The following is a 6821-nucleotide window of genomic DNA, read 5'->3' on the forward strand; positions in this document are numbered from 1 at the left end:
GTTACTGGAAGAGAAATTGTAAGAAGTATCTTGATTCTTTAAAAAACAAGAAACAAGGTAAGACATTAATGAAAAATGTTTTCATGATTTCTTTAACTGTCATTGATTCTTCAATGTGGGTATTAGATATAGGCAGTAGTTTTAATATTTGCAATATGTTGCGGGACTACAGATAACTAGATGGTTGAAGAAAGGAGAAATAAATCTACAAGTAGGGAATGGAGCAAATGTTGTCGCCTTAGCTTTAGGATCAATTTCTTTAATAATGCCTACTGGCAAAGTACTAGTATTGGAAAATTGTTATTATGTTCTGAAATTTGTTTGAAACATTATTTCAATTTCCATGTTGGACAAGCGAGGTTTTCGCATTATCTTTAATAATAACATTTGGTCAATTTATCATGATGATGATTTATATGTGAATGGTTATCTCCAATGCAACATTTATGTCTTACTCGATGTGAATCATAACTCAATTATGCATGTTTCTTCTAGTTTCAAAAGAAAAAGAGATAATCAAGTAAATAAAACATATCTTTGGCATTGTAGGATAGGTCACATTGGCGAGAAAAGAATTAACAAGTTGCACAAGGAAGGTTACCTTGATAATTATGATTATGAATCATATGAAACTTGTGAATCTTGTCTCAAAGGAAAAATGACTAAATCTCCATTTATTGGAAGTGGAGAAAGAGCTTCTGAGTTATTGGGACTAATTCATACAGATGTTTGTGGGCCCATGAAGATTCAAGTCAAAGGAGGATATTCTTATTTTATCACCTTCACTGGTGATATGTCTAGATATGGATTTTTGTATCTTATGAAACATAAATCTGAATCATTTGAAATTTTTAAAAGATTTCATAATGAAGTTGAAAAACAAATTGGTAAGAGTATCAAAATGCTTAGATCTGATAGAGGAGGAGAATATCTTAGTGATAACTTTATTGACTATCTAAAGGAGAATGAGATTCTCTCCCAATGGACACCTTCGGGAACACCACAACACAATGGTGTATCTGAAAGAAGAAATCGAACCTTACTAGATATGGTTAGATCCATGATGGGGTTCACCGATCTTCCATTAAACTTATGGGGATATGCTTTAGAAGCAGTAGCCTACTTGCTAATTAAAGTTCCTACAAAAGCAGTCTTTACAACTCCATATGAGATATGGAAAGGAAAGAAACCAAGACATCAAGGTCTGGGGTTGCCTTGTTTATGTTAAAAGATTGCAAACAAATAAACTTGAGGCAAGGTCTGATAATTGTAGATTCATTGGTTATCCTAAAGAAACAATGGGATATTATTTCTACCAATCTTCTAACCATAAAGTGTTTGTGGCAAGAGGAACAACCTTTTTGGAAAGAGAGTTTCTTGTAGAAGGAAACCATGGTAAAGAAATTGAACTTGATGAGACTCAAGTCACCAATGATAACATAACTCAAGAACATGAGATGGAAATTGAGAAGTCTTTCTTTGATGTTTTGAAATTAGGACAAAGCTCTGCAACTCAAACGATTATGGCTCAAGAATCAGCTACTGTTCAAGAACAAGTCATTGTTCAAGAAGTTAATGAACCAATCTTAGAACAATTGCAACAACCTTTGAACCCAACACAAGAACCTCTTAGAAGATCTACTTGAATGCATCGTGCACCTGTTAAATTAAACTTAATTGTGCAAGATGACATGTCAAATGAGGCTTATCATAATGATGATGACCCTAAGAGCTATGAAGAGGTCATGAGAAGCTCGGATTGCAACAAATGGCAAAAAGTCATGGAATCTGAAATAGAATCAATGAAGATCAACAAAGTATGGACTTTAGTTGAATCTTCAAAGGATATAAAACCAATTGGTTGTAAATGGGTTTACAAGAAAAAGATTGGAGCAGATGGAAAGGTCGAGACCTACAAAGCTCACCTTGTTGCTAAAGGATATCGTCAACAAGAAGGAATAGATTATGACGAAACATTTTCTCTTGTGGCAATGCTCAAATCAATTCGGATTCTACTTGCCATAGCAACATACTATGATTATGAGATATGGCAAATGGATGTGAAAACAGCTTTCCTTAATGGTGAGTTGAAAGAGGAAGTGTACATGACACAACCTGAAGGATTCACATTATTGGTTGGTTGTAATGAAGTTTGCAAGTTGCAACGATCTATATATGGATTGAAACAAGCTTCTAGAAGTTGGAACATTCATTTTAATAAGACAATCGAAAAGTTCGAGTTTGTTAAATGTGAGGAAGAGCCATGTGTTTACAAAAAGGTCAGTGGGAGTGCAATTATTTTCTTAGTGTTATATGTAGATGACATATTACTAATTGGAAATGACATACCAACATTGCAAGGCACAAAGATTTGGCTACCAGAACAATTCTCCATGAAGGATTTGGGAGAAGCAGTCTATATTCTAAGTATAAAGATTTATAGAGATAGATCTAAAAGGTTGCTTGGACTCTCCCAATCTATGTACATTGATACTATTTTAAAGAGATATAACATGGATAATTCCAAACGAGGCTATTTGCCTATAGGTGTTGGAATTACTCTTGGTAGGGAGAATTGTCCAACAACTCCTGAAGAAAGAGAACGCATGAGTAGAGTACCATATGCTAGTGCAGTGAGGAACATTGGAAAGTGGTTAAGGCCATACTTAAGTACTTAAGAAGAACTAAAGACCAATTCCTCATTTATGGAGACTCTGAATTGAAACTGAAGGGTTATACTGATACAAGCTTTGCATCAGAAAAAGATGATAGAAAATCCATATCAGGATATGTTTTCACTTGGTGCTGCAATAAGTTGGAAAAGTTTCAAGCAAGCTACGGTAAAAGATTCAACTACTGAAGCAGAATATATAGCGGCAAGTGAAGCTGCTAGAAAAGTTATTTGGATGAAAAATTTCATATTTGAACTTGGTGTGGTTCCTTCAATAGAAGAGTCGGTCCCATTATTGTGCGACAATAATGAGACTATTGCTCAAGCAAAGGAACCAAGATCACACCAGAAGTCCAAACATATTTTGACCAAATGGTCCATTTGATAATGTCCTTGATTAAAATTAAAGACTTGTTATTATAATAGAGATTATGATAATAAGAAATGAGTTTGTTCTAATTTTAATCTAAACCATTCTTGATCATAGGATTATTGTAAATAGGATATCAATAATCCAGATAGATTAATATATATGTGATAGTAGTTATTGGATAAATATTAATAGATCTCATTTATTAATTTGCATGTATAGATGAGTCACATGTTGATGTGATCATTGAACTGACTCAATTGAAATTTTCTAATGGTTAAAATTTATCATAAACTATCGATAAAAAATTCTCAAGAAGAGGTATAATAGATTTCTTTGACCTGAGATTGTCATAGTAATTAACAAGTTATTTGTTGTATTTTGATTTCGGACACCTAATGCTTTAGAGCACCTGTTGAATGGATATTGAATATGATTAAATACCTGTAGAATTAATGATTAATCAAGAAGGAATCCATCAACTCTTGGTAATGAGTTTGAGTTCTATGAATAAAATTATATCCTGGCCATAAAAATTAAATGAAAGAAGAAATGAGTTTCTTAAGTCATTATTAGTATTGAGCCTACGGGGTCACACACAAACGAATGTTCTAATCTCTATTAAAGAAATTATTTTAATATTTGATGATTAATTAAATTAGAGAATTAAATATGATCAAATGATTAATTGATTTAAAAAAGGTGGAATATTATTATATTTTTGCTAGCACTGAAAATATAAATAATATGAAAGATTTGGTGAAAGAAGAGAAATAAACATGTATGATTTTGTATTTGAAATTTGGGTTGAAAAGGAGGCTAGATACAAGTTTGACTTGGTCAATTATTATTTTGATTTTAATTGCTAAATGGTTAGCAATAAAAGATAACAAAAAATAATATAGCTTAAAAAAAGATATCATCAATAATGATTTTGATTTGATCAGAAATTTGGTATCCTTAGTGTGCTATAAATAGAGCCTTAGGTTGCACATTGAACTGATCCCAAAATTCATTTCTCTATTCTTATTTTTCCATTTGTCAAAGTTGTTGACGAATAGAGGTCAGTCTCGGTGTGGATACACGTAGAGTCTTCACACTATTGAAGAATTTTTATGCTTGAAGAGCTCATCAATAGGTACACTTTCTAATATGTCATCTGTTTATAATATAATTTAAATACAAAATTGATCCTTTTATTCTGCAATGTATGTTTTTGAACACCTTTTTTTCTACATAGTTAACTTAATAATGAAATAACTAATTTGTTATAAAATTAATAAATTTAAAGATTAATTCTTGACGGTGATTCATGACGATTAAAAATGAAATGTCGTGTTTATGTGTGATGAATGGATTATTTTAACTACTTTCCAGTGTGATGATTTAAAGGTGATAAAACTTGTATGATTGTTAATCATCGATGTTTTAAAATTTGTAAGTATGTTTATTTTTGGTGAATTTACTCTTGTGATGTAACATGTGTGGTTGTGATTGTAATGATCTCAAATTTTGTGTTCATGGGAACAAATGGCTAGGTGGTTGATATGTCTTTTAGAGGCATCATGGATGGATGTGCATGGACGTAAAAATGTAATTCTTTTTTTTATTTTCCTTGTGTTGGAGATGCCTAGTGTTATCTGACTAACAAGTTTAAGAAGTTTACCTTTCTAGAATTGCTTATGTATATTTGTATGTTCTAAGGTGTGAAGTGTTGTTTTGATGTTGTATATTTTGATAATAGATTACATTTCCATAATGCACATGGCTAATTCAACTGTTTTTACATAATGGGTCATTTTATCTTGTTGTTTTTGGACTCTAGGTTTTGTCCTTGGAAATTTGAAAAAGATTTAAAAGTACATTCAGTAATTAAATTAATTAAAGAGTTTTAATTAATAAAAATAAAGTTTTTTACTTTGATATTTTTTTTTTCTAGTTTCATGTAATGATGAGTCGTTATACATTTCTTTCATATTTACGTTTAATATTTAATCATGATATACTTGCTTATATATTATAAAACTTGTTCTAATGATATAGTTAAAATTTTGAATGCATACTAATTAGCTGGTATTTATTTCTCTTATTTGAAAGCTAATTACTTGTTCATTCAATCAACTAAAAGCAACAATTGGTCATAAAAATAAGAAAACATAAGCAAGGTGATAATGATGTTGGCTCTAAAAAGATATGTAATTAATGTTAATTTTTTGAATTAATGGATTCCTTATAATTTATTATGATTTGATGATTGTATCATTTTTTCTAGATACACGTCAGTCATGTATGTATACCAAAAAATTTGGTTGACGTGAATAATAATTTGACCGCTACACAAAGGAAATGGATAAAGATCACTTTGTTTAGATAGACTCTAAAAATATTTGATAATTTTCAAATTTGTACCCAATTATTCTATCACTAGTTTTCTAGTATCTGTCTATTATGCTGACAACTGAGCCCTGGGGCTCTTTATATAGAGAAAACATAAAGAAAGCGGCAAAAGGCCCCATCAGTCAAGAATAGTAAAATTACTATTCATTTACTTTGTCACATGGCCCATTTTACAATACATATTTATGGATATACTCAGTGTTAGAGTCTCGACAAAAGCAAAGATTCCTGCTTAAATTTTACAACTGTATTTTGACAAGATGCTTCTGTCTTTTGATCAACTCTTTGATGACATTGTAATAGTAACATTTTCTTTTTCTTCTTGGATGTTTCCAGAGCAGAAAATGTCTAATGAGTCTTCCATAGAAAGATCAGTGGATGGAAAAAGAGGAGTTTGCTATCCATGACATCCGCTAGCTTCATAGATCTCTTTATCTTTCTTATCTTTTTGGAAAAATTGAACCAATTTATTGTTTTGATCAACTGGGAAAGGAATGAAAACTTCTCATTGTATGATGGCTGGAAGAGCTTTGTGTCATGGGTTTCTCTTATCAGGTCAAACTCTCTTTTGTCTGAATCTGAGAAGAACCATTGGTACCCTTGTATTTGTGCCCTCATGAGGATGTATTGGTACTGTATGTTACCATGTACATCCCAAGTCTCATATTCATCATTGAATAGACAGAGAAAACCTCTATGGTCCTCTAGTAAGAGTTTCATAACATGGCATGGATAATTTTGAGCAGAAAAATTGCTCGGGCAGGTTATTATTTTGATGGAAATGTAATCCATTATATATGTCTGTATTAGGTTTATAGCTTCATTAATTGAGGGGTTAAACCCTTCAAATCTGTCTAATGGAGGAATCAGGATTGATTCTAAACATCCAAAGTCCAGAAGACTTTTTGTGGAAATTGCCAAGTCCTCATATCTGAAGGACTTGAACTGGTCCAGGTCTAATCTGGCTTTTCTGAAAAGGAATTTTATTTTGCAAGGACAATTAGTTTTGTCTTCATAGAATGAGGTTTTATTGGTGCATCCAAATTTCTAGTTGAAATAAGCATGCACACCTATGTAAAGGCTTGAAATCTGGGTTTGATTGTTGTGTACCCTAAATAGTAGTTTTTGTATTTTCTTGAAGTTGTCTAGGCTCAAGCTGTTTATTGGTTCAGGGACATTCGGGCTGACTGAGTCCTTGTAGGTTTTGTGGCAGGTTTTGGTTTGGTCAGCATTTATGACTATGGTCATGGTTTCTGGCTCAAGGGCCTTCTTCATTTTATCTGCTATACATAAATTGTATAAGGCACAAATTATGCCTTTTTTACTGAATAGACAAATTGCTCATTATTATTTGTGTGCTTTGGAATATTCCAAATATTATCA

General features: G+C 31.8%; 1 non-coding gene across 1 annotated transcript; it reads left to right on the plus strand.

Moving 5' to 3' along the window:
* The first annotated feature begins 5945 nt into the window (after window positions 1–5945).
* Window positions 5946–6047, plus strand: MIR10414 (microRNA MIR10414). The gene has a single exon (NR_161675.1). It is a non-coding gene; the product is annotated as a microRNA MIR10414 (primary transcript).
* Window positions 6048–6821: the final 774 nt, after the last annotated feature.

Source organism: Glycine max, chromosome 3, assembly GCF_000004515.6.
Source record: "Glycine max cultivar Williams 82 chromosome 3, Glycine_max_v4.0, whole genome shotgun sequence".
NCBI lineage: Eukaryota > Viridiplantae > Streptophyta > Magnoliopsida > Fabales > Fabaceae > Glycine > Glycine max.